This window comes from Ammospiza nelsoni, chromosome 1, assembly GCF_027579445.1.
Source record: "Ammospiza nelsoni isolate bAmmNel1 chromosome 1, bAmmNel1.pri, whole genome shotgun sequence".
Taxonomy (NCBI): domain Eukaryota; kingdom Metazoa; phylum Chordata; class Aves; order Passeriformes; family Passerellidae; genus Ammospiza; species Ammospiza nelsoni.
The window spans coordinates 39247875-39262843 of NC_080633.1; the positions used below are offsets into that span (position 1 = coordinate 39247875).

The 14969-nt window shown below is 38.9% G+C and overlaps 1 protein-coding gene across 3 annotated transcripts in view; it reads right to left on the minus strand.

Annotated features, from left to right (window-relative positions):
- The window catches only part of THRB (thyroid hormone receptor beta), a 156599-nt gene that overhangs the window by 112808 nt on the left and 28822 nt on the right, over positions 1–14969 (minus strand). For all 3 annotated transcript variants that reach the window (XM_059468289.1, XM_059468305.1, XM_059468297.1), the window contains exon 2: positions 13384–13413. The gene's annotated coding sequence lies outside the window, so the exon portion shown is untranslated. The remainder of the gene's footprint in view (positions 1–13383; positions 13414–14969) is intronic.

The following is a 14969-nucleotide window of genomic DNA, read 5'->3' on the forward strand; positions in this document are numbered from 1 at the left end:
GCCATTTGCAGCTCTATTTCTACAAGCAAAATAAACATATCCAAGAATGTTGAGGCCAGCTGGCACAGAAAGGTGCCATGCTAATAAAGTCTAGCACCCTCCAGAACAGGGAGGTTGCTTTTAATTGCTTACTGGGAAGAATCCCAAGATAACTTTCAAACCTTACCTGGGAATAGTTCAGGTGAGTTCCCGTAAGTGTACACCAAAACTAGGCCAGGGACAGTCAACAGTAGATGTATTTAATTTCCAGGGCCAGGGACTGCTTCTAGACTCCATTTAATTTACTAGTACAGACATGCCCATTGCATGAAGACCTTTTCATGCCTGCATGACCCTGAGATCTTCATGCCTCTTGGTACATCTTCATTAGCTTGTCATTCACCCACCTTCCTTCCCAGAGACCAAGGTAATTCTACTAAAACCACACCAGCCACAGATTTTAGGAGACTTTTCTCTGTCTAGATATACTAATCTTTGTTTTGTTCCAAAAGGGATTCTGACATCTTTGTCTCAAGTTTCTACTCCAGGACTGTTTTTTAGTTTTATTTTCCCATAGTGTTTGTTTACTCTTGGAAAACAAACCACTGCTCTTTCCCCAGATAAACTCTGCTGACAGATGTGCCTTTCCACCTAAAGAAAATGTCTTCAGACTCATACACTTGTGTCTTTCTCATGCCACAAGGAAACCCAGATTTTCATGGGGTTTGGGTTTTTTTTTCCTTTTTTTCCCTGATGTTGCCCAACTATTTGCTGTCCTCATTTCTCTAATTATATCCTTCTTCCTTCTCAGCCTCAAATCTCTACTTATTTCCATCTTATCCTCCTTTTCTCCTGGTGCCACTTCTTCTTCCAGTCATCTGTTTCTCACTTTTTCTCCTGAGTTCCCCATCATAACACATCAGTCTTTCACTTGATTTCTCCACAACCAATGAGTGCCAGCTTCTATCCTGTGATTATAGCCACATGCAGTCCGTGGTCAGCTCCCTCAAAGACCTCTTCCTTCCAACTACTATTTTTATGTACAGCTGTGCATTCAGATCACCTCAACTGCCTCTTCTATTCCCTTGTGGCTTTAGCTCCCTGCCTCTAGCTGCATCTAAACTACTTGGATATTCTCTCTCCTGACTTCTGTCAGGTGACATTTCTATATAAAAATAGATTCTATCAGGTAACACTGAAGAAAGTAAATCTCCTTCTGTTCCTGCATCAAGTCTTGGTGTCTCCTCTGCTATCCTTCATTCAGTGCTGCATCACTGCACATCCTTCCTCATCTCTGCCTTCAAGGAAAAATAAATAGCCCAGATGAAATGCATCCAGACTCTAAATTTTCATTAAATGCTGGCTTCCTCTGGCCACTGACTGAAAGGCAGTTATCTGCCTGAACAAAGCTCTCTTGGGTAGAAAGTTCTAGTTGTGATCAAAGGCAGAAAAACTCCTCCATCTTCTTCAGCTACAAGTTTAATCCACTGAAAACTACATATTGGTCTTGTAAACACCAGGGAAATAACAAGAAAAAAAAAAGAGAAAGAGTAGTCACATGTAGGGCAGGGATTCTTGGATTCTTGTACATGATGTTCTTCTAAAACTTTAAGAAAAATTGATGCCTCCCGAGGTGGAAGAAAATGAAAGAAGTAGTGGGAAGAATTTCATGTCATAGATCACAAATGCAGATTGAGTAATCTTAATTTTCTGAGACAAGGCTAGGTACTAACAAATGATTCCTCATGCTTGGGAAATAGGAAAAATAAGTTTATGTGAACCTCATACAGAACACAGTATTTTGAACATAATATTCTGCAAAACTGGAAATGATTGCAGAAACACGTGGCTAAAAAGAAAATACAGTTCAAGGATTTAACAAGGATATTTTTCTGCTAATCAAAGTACAGACTCCAACCCTTGATTATTCTCATCAAAGTTTGAAATAACATTAAGGGATCACACATTCTAAAATGCACTTTATTGTTTTTGCCCCTTTAAACAACAAAGATTTTATAGGACAAATATTGAGGACAGAGTTCAAAGAACACGTGAATGTGTAGGAACAGAGTACCAAGCAAAGTGTTGTCTCAAGTCTTTTACTATATAATAAAAATAGCACTTTGTTTTGAGAATTGGAAGCTTATCAATCTCACTGTCAGTGCAAGTCTTTCCTTTAGGTATGCAAGAAAGGACAAGCAAGGAACAGCAGGTAAGCCTTGTGCCCTTAACGCTTTGGTTTATCTCCAGAACTTAAAATCCAACAATGCTACTAAATAAATAAGGTACACTGAGACACAGACAGAAAGAGTATGCCAATTGCTTTCATGTACACAAGTAACAAGGCATCAAATTTAATTGTCAATAAGTGGGAGGATTTTCAAAGACACAAATGGACAGTAAATGCAGAGTTCAAAAGGTATTCAGGGTTGGCCTAAATGATCTAATTGCTACTGTAAATCTACAGTTCCTGGAAACTATGAAGTCTCCTGCACTGTTGTTGAAGATTTTGGAACATGTATCCACTATAAACACCATACTAATTACAATTAATTACGTTAATTTTCACCCATAATTTACACAGAGATTCTTCTAAAATGAAGCAGGCCAAGAACACATCCAAAGAGGTATTTCCTCTGCTAGGGCACAAAAGCATGCTGTGGTACCTGGTCTCCTGATCCTGGATCTTGCATAAAACCTGTTAAAACCTTTCTGGCAGATCAGAGTTGTCTGTGGTCTCTGTTACAAAGTACAATGGAGAGTCTGATCACTAGACCCAGGGAAAATAGAAAACAAACACCAAAAAAACCACCTCAAACAAAATACACAAACAAACAAACAAACCACCACCCCTGAAATATTTTAGCTGGCTTTAAATTAGGGTAATTTTTACATTAATCAGGCAGGCAAAGGAGCAGACTCTGACCAGTGCTGCCATAAATATTTGTCAGAAATACATATTAGAGTAAAACAAACAAGATGTATCAGAGTAAAAGTCTACAACATTAATTCCATACTTGACATAAAATGTATGGAGCTAAAACAAAGCACAAGCCTTTCACAGTTCTTTCTAAAACTTCAGGAATCTTCCTCCAAATTCCCAGTGTTACTTTGACTTGCTTTAAAGACTAATTCTTTGCCAGAGGTGCTATATAATTGTTTATGTCTCATCTAACCTGAAGTGGAAGCTGAAATTCAACAAATAAATATGCAAATATCTCCTAGTGATTTGTACTTGCTAAATATAATCCAAATGTTTATTGATATCCTATTTAACAATTTCCCAATGGATGCATTTCTTGCAACACATTAAATGACAATAGGATCAGAAAGCAAACCATACAGGGCTAGGAAACAAAGATAAGTAAATTTGTTATGAAAAATATTGGAAATAGGACGCTTAGCAGGGAAATGTGACTGACTGGCTCAGCATTCAACTATTTGCCACACATTTACATCAAGGAAAAGCATTTTTCCCACCAGTGGAAGAATTTAATTACATGGAGTACAGGGAAAAGAAAAGAAAGTCCTCTTTCACTGCTTTAGTCAAAGTGGTTATCTTAGAATATGTCAGCTGGACAAACCAAAAATACAAAAATAAGATTAAAGGTAGTGTATCTTCACCTAGCAATCGGTAACTATGTGTTCCAGCCAGAGAAAACACTGGGAAAGCTACTGGAGGAGTTTTCCTTTGGCTCAGGGAACAGATGAGCAAGAGTTCTCCTAAGGCATTCCTTACCAAGCCAAAAGCTGTTAAATTCAGCAGCGGCTAAAGCAAGTTACAACACAGTCTGCTCCAGACTGTCTGGACAGAGCCAAGCTGCAGTATAATAACATTTAGGGGAAAAAGGGAGCGAGCAGAGAAAACATACCTTATGGTTTTATCCCAAGCCTGAATCAGATTCATGGAGCTCTCTCAAGCAAGTCAGAATGTGGATGTAGAAAAGGTTTCTGCTTCAAGAGTGCTCACCTACAGAAGCACAGGTTCTACACTGGTATTTCCTAGTCTTTATTCAAACAATTTTTCAGTTCCCAAATAAGACTGACACTTTCTTTGGGAGACGATGCCACTTGCTGTTGTTGATGAAGAGTTTTTCAGTCCAATAAATCACATCTTTCCTGTCGTGCATTCTTTCTCAATTAATAAAACTTTTTCTCTATGTCACTTTACCATCCCAAACATTTTGATCAAACCATTCTTACAGAACTGCTTTCTCTACGCCCCATTCCTGTGTGAAATATGTCACTTCATTTGTCCTTCCACATTTCTCCATGCCCATGGTTAATCTTCCTTTATTTTCTCAGAATTTCAGTTAAACCACATAAAATGGTGCATAAAGACTAGAGGGAACTTTACAAAGCCACTGAAGTGAAAAACAGGCTGGAATTCTGAATTAAGGACTGTTTTTTGGTCAGCTGTGCAATTCTAGCTCATTACATAAGAATGAGTGTAAAATCATTCTGCAGCTTCAAATAACTCCTATTTGTGTAATTTCCACTCCATTTAAGAATTAGTTGGAGCAACTGTACTGGCAATTTAAGGAAGGTTTTAAGGAAGGCAATTTAAAAAGGTTCTGAAACAAGGACTGCAATATTATCAGAACCAGGACTGAGGAACCTGGTTAGGATCCTTTTCTGTGAGGGTGGTGGGGCACTGGAAGAGGTTGCCCAGAGAAGATGTGGGTGTCCAAACCCTGGAAGTGTTCAGGGCCAGCTTGGATGGGGCTTTGAGCCACCCAGTCCAGTGGAAGGTGTCCATATTTAGGCAGAGGGGTTATCTAGAAAAACTAGATAACGTCTAAGGTCCCTTCCAACCCAAGCCATTCTAGGATTTTATGATCCTATAAGAACAAGAAATGAATTTTTTCTCTTCTGTTATTATTTCATGTTCCTTTAATTCTTTTATTTCACAGAAACAAGGAATAATAAAATGTTAACATAATTATGAATGCTAGTACATTTTTACAGCAGTCTCGTGTTTAACCTCTGCCTCTTTCCATATGTGAAAGCTGCAACTATAACCAAGTTTTGGAAACAAAATACATCAAATCCTCCCACACAGAGCTGGAAAACACCAGGGTCAGCCTGCCATTTTCCTACTGCAGACAGAACTTGCAGAAAGAAGTGAGCCCTCCCTGTCATTTTCACTTAGCTTTTGCTGCCAGCAAAGCAGGAGCTCCTCCTATAAATCTAAGTATTTTCCAGTCAATTTGTTTTCAGAAACGGAATTTCAGGCCAGAAAAAGCACAACATCCTGTACCTCAAGAAAATCAGAGCTGGTGAACACCTGCACTGTGGCTACTTACCTGGAAATCTTGATGCATTAGTACTGTCACTGTATTTTAATGCAGCTCTACACTGAAAATTTTACTATCCTGTATGTCTTACCATTTCACAAACCCACTCTGTATCTGAAAACTTAAGGCTGTCTGAATCAGCCCCAGTCAGGGGGTGAGATTAATAGTGTCTATGGTTAGCATCTTAATATAAAGGAAATCAGAAATGTCAAAACTTGTCATAACTGCTCAATAGTATTCTCTCTCTGTATTATATATCTACTACAGCTAAAGGACTGTGACAATTTTAACCTGACATCCTCAGAGTCAGCAAAAATTCAGTACTACTTTTCCTTGGTGACAGTCAGACATGGCAGGGAATGCTTTCCCTAATTTCTGGATGAACATTAGAGAAACTTCATGCCTTTCTCTGAGGTGCACATGCATTAATGTTTCAGTTCAGAACACACAATTTCCTGCCTGAAATTGTATTATTTTACCCTTACTTCTGTTTGTTCTTTGTGGTGATTATTAAATCAAAGAAGGGATGATTGGTTTTTAAATTAATTTGTGAAAGGACAATGAAAGATGCTGATGGCTAGAAGGATGGGAATGAGTTTTAACAGATCAAAAGATAGAGAGCACTAATGAGTAGATGTGTCCTGAAAGATTTTCTTAAATGCAAGCATGATGACAGTCTCAAGACTGATCCATTACAAATAGAGATCTGCCCATCATGGTACCAGGGAAGAGCTCTTACTGACTCTTGAGCAGAAAGGGAGAACAGCAGAAGGAGCCTCACTCAGTGGCTCACATTTGAAGAAAAAATGAAGTGGGCTCCATTTAGTCCACATGAGGAGCACAAAATCCAAGTGCTTGTCTCCCATCCTCCTGTCTGATGACGATCATGGGAGCTAGAGCTTTCTCAGGAGCCCACAGAGGGCTCATGGCATCCAAGGGCCAAACGCTGCTACTGCGCTTGACAGAGCAGCTGTCAAGGTAAGAAATATCCACTGCACACACATTCTGCATATTCTACAAATATTCTTATGTACTACAAAGTGAAGCTCCTGAATAAAGAGCCCAGTAGATGACATAAGATCGAGGAATTAGAAACTAAGCAGTAAGAGCAATTCTACAGAGTCACTGGACTGAGTGACTCAGCCATGCCAGCCCAACTCTGAGTGACTCTTAAGTCACAGAGTTGGGCTGGCATGGCTGAGGCACCTTTGTGACTGTAAACAAAACCGTTCAGGCTGCCTTTCTTATTTTTTTTTCTTTTTTCAGTGTAATTGTAACTGATCTAGTTCACCACACAATTCAAACCAATCAAACACAGATTCTCCTTGGGTTCTTTTCCATTTTTGGGGATAGGGGCTTTTTAACTTTGAGATAAAATATTTCCTGTCAGGAACAAAATCAGCCATCAATCCTGGCAGGCTGGACCTAAAACCCATTTAAAAAATCTCTACGATATGCATGCATTTTGCTTTGAACTTCCTGCTAGATTCCATTTACACTTACTTGAGTAAAAAGTTAGAACTTCCCTGCCTGCCTGAGGGAACCAAAAATATTAGTGCCGATTAAATATTTATTTTGTAGCAACATGAAATCTATCATGCTATAAAAATTTGTTTTGAATGATGCTTCTTGAGCAGGACTGTGACTTACAGCTTTCCTTTTTACTAAGCTAAACATTCCAAAAAAAAAAAAAAAATACAGCTGGTCCAAGAAAACTCTGTTTTGCTTTGGCAAAGCATCAGACAGCACCTTCTGGTTTGCCAACACAGGCAGAATCTTATCTAACTGTGGGATGTGCTTGGATTTACTACCTATTAGCAAAACTCTTAAAAAGCACTGAAAGGTTCCAGCCCCTTTTACGTATTCTCAGTCAAATCTCATTAACTTCATGCTCTCAGTTTGCACACAAAATGATGGCAGTCTTTTCCCACCTCTTAGGGAAAAATTAATAGGAGAGTGTTAAATCTCATGTTACAAGGACTTCATTACTTTTACAAGCCATGCTAAATAATTAAATGCACTTGTCAAATAACAGATTAGAGAAGATTTTGTGCCTTAGTGTATGTTGTTACTATCTTTTTACCTCAGTTGACAAAATAAAATCATTCACAGGGTCTCCTGCACAGCAACTGAAACCTTAAACTTGGAGAAGAGAAGAGCTGCAGGACAATTTAACATAGGATGTGATTAAAGAAAGAGAACTGGACTAAAGCCACAGATGGGGAAACTGAAACAATAGAACCAAAGCTTGCTCTGAGGATGGTGCTGAATGAGAATGACCTAGAAGCAAATCTAGCTAACACCATCTACATCTCTAGCACCTTCTAGACAGGCTTTTGACCCTAAAGTGAGAAAAAAGGCAGAGAATACATATTGCTTATAGAGATTAGGACTAATATTATTCAGCCAACATGGACTTTTCCAATCTTTTACTCTTATCCATGTTTTCACAGTAAATATATTGGGGCAGCAGGGAGGCTTTGACTAGTGCTATCAGCAGGGTGCAGCCATCTGATATATTCTGTAGTTAACCCATCTGTTCTGTAGATGTAGTGTTCCTCAGGTCTGAAATAGAGGGGCTATGGGCAAATGGACAAAGGTCAAACAATTAGATAAGCCACCTGCCCCTCCACCACATCCATAAGGCAAGGCCATTTCTGTAATGTCAAAGATGAAGAGAATTTCTGACACAGTGCACGTTGTCCTACCTGCTTCTCTTCTCCACAGGCAGGTCTCTGGAGCCCATTCCATCCAGTAAGACGATCCACACAGTCAAATGAAGCAGATGTAGTCAAATGAACAGCTGTCTCTCCTGCTGATGGGAATCAATCTGTTTGGCCACCCTGGCAATTTTTCAGATGCACTTTTTGAAAGGTTACTCAAACCCAAAAATTGTACAGCTGCAAATCCTTCTGGTAGCAGCCAGACAGCAGCCAGCTGTACCAGCCTGCTGCTACCAGAGCCTCATCCAGTCTCCCAGGGCTGCAGCACACAGCAGGATCTGCTGCCCTGAACATCCCTGTGATGTTCAAGTTGGACTCTGTCAATGAGCACATACACGCAATCTGTTATTTTTTAAATGCACTGGTCACCAAAAGCCACATTTCCATTAAGTGGGAGAGAACATTCCTGATGCTCCCGTTCTCTCACGGCAGCAGAATTTCCCTGAATCTACACTTTTGGAGAGTTCTGTAACAGTGAGCACAGCACGCTTAACTCTCATCTGAGCAGACATTGCGAGCACAGGGCTAAGCACCAGGTACTTCTTTACACTCACTTGTGGTCCAAGCTAGCATGTGGATTTAAAAAATTTAAAAACCAGTATATTTCTCTCTTGGAAGAGAGCAGCAAGTTACCCAGGCAAAATTGTGGATTCTCTATAGGGGTTATTAAGTAAACAAAGTGCAGGAAACAAGACTGAATAGCTTTCAAATGCAGTAAAACTGAGCTTTTAAAGCAAGTGTGGTTCCTAGATACAAACAATGAATTTGGGACTAGCAGCGCACTGGAGATGTGCCAAAGGAACTCCCCAGACCTCAACACAACTGCTCTTTTCTGTCATCTGGAATGCTTTTACAGCATTAATTGCCTGGACAGAAAGAAACGCCAAGGAAACCCTCGGTGATAACCAAAGTCAATTTTGCAGGCCTGTGTGCTGCTGTCCAGTAGAGGCACTTCTTCTGTGGTAGAAAAGACTGTTTTCCTTTACATTAAATGACTTAGCTATGAGCTTTCACATGGAAGGAAATAGCAGCAATATGATGTCTCAAATACCTTACTAATGGAGAGGGCAATTTTCTTCCATGGCACTGCCTTCTCCATTCCTTTTCAGAACTGAAGTATCCATTAAGAGTGACTCACTGGTTGAAAAAACATGTGAAAAAGAGACATCCTGAAGTTTGTTTTTAAATACTCTCCACAGTAAGTATTATGTTATCAGGAATTTGTAAAAACCATAGGCATGTAATATACTTTGAAGAGAGGTGGTACAGAAGAAACTCTCATGCTAAAAAATCACAACTATTATTGCATGGCAACCAAGCAAATATGTTTGATTCCTGACTAACCAAAATCTTCTCTCCTTTCACCACAGCCATGAATCCCTAACCTAAGAGCAAGGGTAAATAACCTTTTTTTTTAACTTTTTCCAGCATATTGTCCTCTTTCCCCGATGTCCAGGAAAGCAGGTGTTGCCTCCACACGGAGGCACACAAACTTATTTATCTCAACCACCTTACTTTGGTTTATCAAACACAATGGTATCTCTCTTCTCTAGTTTTTCTATTGTTTAGTCCAGTATTTTTTCCAATTCAGGTCTAGGCTGCCATGTGTAAACCATAAGTACAGAGTCCAGGGAGGGAGAGCAGTAGGGACGTCAGGTACCAAGTGCAAACTACACGCTGTCAGGTTGGGTATCAGGTATTCTGGGAAAAAAATCTTCTAATATTCCTGGGCTCACTCTTGAATTTACCCTAGATAATTTTACAGAAAAGCTTTTTCATAGATCTTTCTACAGAGCCAGAATTACATGAAAACTTTCCTGAGTAAGTTTTTATCCCCACATACAGCCAGGACAACTCTTAGCTGTTCTTCCTGTCATGCTGCTGTGGAATTACACTAGACATTCCTCTAACAAAAGCTATGCAACCTAGGGCGACATAATTCTGAGCTCAAGTTTATGGATTTTTCCATTTGCAAGACTTTGCACAGTAATTCCTGATTAATTCTGAATGTTGAAATTAATGAGCTTATCAAAGTAAGCTATTCTTGTAAGGGCTATTCTTGTTCACCATTGTGTTTTGTATTTCTTCTGGTATAAAATTACTTTTTGATATATTTTAATCTCTTTTCTATTAAAAGGATCTACTACCTCTTACCCAGTAAGACAAGAATACACTTCCCTGTAGCTGAAGAGAATTAAAAGATGAGTGTCCTCCACTCTCACTATTCCACGCACATCCCGAAGCAAACATACAAGTTACTACTTTTTCAGTTTTGGGGAAAGCAGATTCTTTTATCCTAGGAATTCTACATAATCTGCTAAAAATGTTCCCTGCCCTTTCTACTCATAGGGATATTAATAGTGGTTATAGAAGATCCTGTGTTAAAGACAATGGAATTATGCTCACTGAGCAACTGAAGAAAATTCTGAACTCCTTCAGGACTTTACTTGTATCACAGAAGGGATTCAATAAGCTTTATAGAATAATTATTAATTTTCACTGAACACAATAAGAAATGCAAACCACTAAATAAATCAGGTATAATATCAGAAGATTGGGCAGAAGGATGCGTTTATGGGCTGATCAGACAGAGCAGGAGCTGGCTCAGTGTTGCTGCCCAGGGCTGAAGCACACACTGTACAAGCTCAGCGGCGCTGAGTACCCACCACAGCATCTCTGCTCTCTGCAAGGATCTGCTCAAAGACTTTTCAACCTCTCACCACTGAAACAAGAGTGACCTGCTCCACCTCAGATTTTGGAAATTCTGTGGCAGGCTGTACCACATAAGAGCCTTTGTTGGTGGAGATGTGGATTTAAAAGGCCTGGAGGAACTCTTATGGTAATCTGGTCTGACTTCCTGCCTGGCACAGCCTGTAATACCTCATGCAGCAATTTCTTTACAAAGCACAGGAACTTGTAACTCTACTAGAAGATATTTCAGAACCAGATCTAATCTTGATTTAATTACTCCAAGTGATCTACCACATTCCTTTCTAAGCGTTTCCAGTGGTTAATTACACCCACGGTATCGTAATTCCAACGTGAACTCCTCTTCCTTATCTTGCCATGTTTTTGTCTGTTGCAGCCCTATCCCATCTCCCTATACTGATATTTTTAGATACTAACCACATCACACCTCAAACTTCTCTTACCTGAGATAAATAGTTTGCCTGCTTGGCAAACCTAAACAGGGTCAATTGTGCAGCATCTGTGGTGGTGTATTAGAGATAGCTTTTGACTAAAGAGACTAAAAGAGAAAAGTCAATTCAAATGCAAGGGGAAGGCACCAAACATCTTTAACAAGCTTTTCCAGCTTCTGCAGCACCCATTTGTATGACCTGGAAATTTGGGATGAACAGCACAGTGACCTGCATAGCTTCATTTTCAGCCTAACTGAAAACTTCGAGCTCAAACTGGATCAGTAGTTACTAAACACTACAGTTAACTTAGAAAGAAAAAGATGGCTGATGGCAGGTGGTTTTCTACTGCCCATATGTTAAATCACATAAAAATGACCTGGTACTTCTGCAGGCACTGCCAAGGCAGAAATCCAGGAGTGAGCAATGTATACCTTAAAATACTTCCAGCTGTGACTTGGGTAAACAAAATAAGTAAATTTCCACTACTGCTGTCATGCTATATTACTTAGGCATATTACTTAGGGATTTGTGTTACTGTGGCCTTCAGAGGCTCCACATAAGGCTCCCTTGTGTTAGGTGATCACCTACAGACACAGTGAGTTTAATTCGTTTCTGCAACGTTTGCCCAGTGCTTGTATGGCTGAATCCTGGTAAAGAGACAGAAGGAGGACTTGTGTTCTTCCTGGATCATGGATGCTGATGAGATCAGTGTACAAAGACTGCTCAGATCTAGAATTTCTTCTGGCATTTACTAAATCCCCGCACTACCCATGTGGTTCTCAACACATTATAAAGTTCCTTAGCTTCATTAGCCCTGTTACAGAAGGGTGTTCACTCCTTCTCCTTCTTTTTCCCCCTGATTGGGGGAAAAACAGCAGCATCTTGCTGTCTCAGAGATGTATTACATAAGCACACACCTTTGTAGCTGCAAATAGATGCACATACTCTCCATGTACCAATACAGAGTAAGAATTGCAAAGATAGCCTGCTATTAACACCACCATTTGTTATGACACCTCATTACTTTTTCACAACACTACTGTTTTTTCCATTAATACTTCACATTTCTACTCACTTGCGGTTTCTAGCAGTTTATATTTTGCATAGCTTAAATGCCTTTTTTTTTGAGCCTCCCTCTTCCCTATTCCAAGAATGCCCCTCTGCAAACCAGGAACACAGTTTATGCAGACATATCAACTTTTATTGAAGTTAACAGCTTTTAAAAAAATTTCTTATGAACACACTTCCATTTGGAAGTCATTTGACTTGAAATAGGTGTATGAAATCCAGCTAACAACTCTGCAAAATTTTACTTTAACCACTGATGCAAAAAACCAAACCAGGCAAATACAGGAGGAAAAAAACCCAATAACCAACAATACTTCCCTTCCTTGGAATCCTGAGAATGACTATTATAATTGAAATATTAATTGTGACAGAAAAGTAATTATGTATTTTTGTAATGCTCTGAACAGGTTCATACTTCAGCTGCCTGTCAGAACAACTTGCTATTGTACACCTGGTTTTGTTATTCGACAGCGATGCTTCATTTTCTAGGTGACACACCACATGAATGTCAGCATCCTCACTAGCAATGGAAGAAATGGAAAGATAAAATCACTTTTTTAACATCCATTACAGTTCATTAGTATATTGAAAGACCTTCTTCTGCCTTTTGCTCATCTAGCAGATGACTGAGAGTCCATTTACAGAATGCAGCTGAACTATGTTATATATAAGGGGAAATATTCACTCCTAGAAGAGTTCACCCCTCCTTTATTTATTGAACTACATAATTCATAAACTCCCACCACCACACCTCAAAAACCAAAAATCTGTGACCAAGCTACTTATTTTATCAGCACATTCTCTAATGTTTCATTTTCAAACTGGAAGAAAACAAAGATTTTCATTGACTGTGTAGTGAAAACTATATCATCTGCTGACAAATAATTACCTGTAAATTCCTCACACACAAAAAGAAGTTTCCAAATCTATGAAGGCATCTTATTTTGATTAAAGACCAAATAGTGCTTCAATAACAACAACCACAAAAAAGTTAAATATTGTTAGACTCATTCTCTTCCTTTTTTGTGCTTTGACACACTGACACAAACTGGGATCTACTAGTGAAATGTGAAACCTACTGGTCCAGGATCTAGCCTAAAATGCTGAGTATATTTGTTAAAATTATCTCAAATTAACTTGAATATCTTACTAAAGTGGAATAAAAAACTTTCTTACCTTATTAGAGCTTCATTTTCTGTTCTTTCACTGAAAAGAGTAAAGAAATCTGTATTAAAGATCCATTTGGTTAAAAGAACCTTCTGAAGTAACTATTTCAGTTTCGCTTCAATTAACACCAAAACTAAAAGGTTCTTTTCACATAACTGCAGTAAGTCTCTGTTATTTTGCAGGGTTAATCATTCTCAACACTCTGGAGTGGACACCTTTATTTATTTGCCATCTTAATTAGCTGTTCTGAACAAACATTTCAAATGCTTTGGAAATATCAATACAAACAACTGGTCTCATCAATTCACCACCTAACTTGCAGGCTGATTAGACACATTCAGTAGGTTTATTTTCACTTCAAGCTCTATCTCATGAACAGTATTTGTGTTGCCATTATTTTTATTGGACATTTGGTATTTTCCAGTCTAGGATGGGTTTCATTGCAGTATGCCAATTTAAAGAGTTCCTCAGCCTGGAAGGTTTTTTTTAAAAGTAGCTATTTTCTGCTCAAACCCCAAACAGGTAGGGTCAGTGGCAGTTTAGAAGAATGAAAGCATCAAGCAATTTCAATAAACACCTACTTCAACTCAGCTGCTCTGAATGACACATTTGTCAACAGTCTACCAACACACATCACAAAATCGAAAACCAAAAAAGCTTTAAGAGTATTCTGGGAAAGTTCAGGCATAACTCAGAACAATCAATGAATGGTGAGGCATGCAAAAAATATTCATTAACCTTTCATTTCTTCATTAGTTTTTTTCAGTCCTTTACAACCAGGGAGAACTATCTGCAAGCATCTATCTGCGTTATAGCTGGGGACTGGATTCTGGTAACTCTGTAGTAAATGGGGGTTTTTTTGTCACCAATGCATGCAAGAATAAAATAACACTTTTTCTTATTTCATTTTCTAAATTAGCATAATATACAGCATGAAATAGAAAACAAAAAAGCCAAGTCTAATAAAATCTGACAATTATTAGCAGTATTTGTTGAAAAGCAGAGAAAATCATGCTGAGTCACAGGCAAAGCATCTCAACCTCTAGCACTTTCTGTACACTTCATTAGCCATCAGTCAGTATGGTTAGAGATTTACAGATGAAGAGAAAACAAGGAGAGACCTCGTTCATCTTTGCCAAGGACAAATTCGAAGCTTGGCCTCAAAGCATGCAATCAATGCAATGGTTGAAGAGATGGATTCTCTTCACTGCTCTGCAGTGAAAATACTGTGATTTGGGGGACAGCAGGGTTCAAACAGAGTCTTCTAGGAATGAATCTGTCAATCTGAGGGAAACAAAGCTGAAGAGATTAGTAGAAGTGCGTCTTCCCTTCATGTATGGTATGGTCACCTGATATTTTTGAGAGACCTATAAAATGAGACTGCTTCACACATGGAACAGGTAAACTTAAAGAGAGACATTCCTGGAGTGCAGTAAAACACTGGATTAACCACCCATTTGAGAAAAGCCATGAGATCCCATTTTTATGAGTCAGCTCATGAGAGCTGACATTTACAAAGTCTGATTTCCCACAACAGAGTACCTGCACATGTTACCTTTAAGGGAAGAAAAATAACTATAAGGTCACTTAATTAT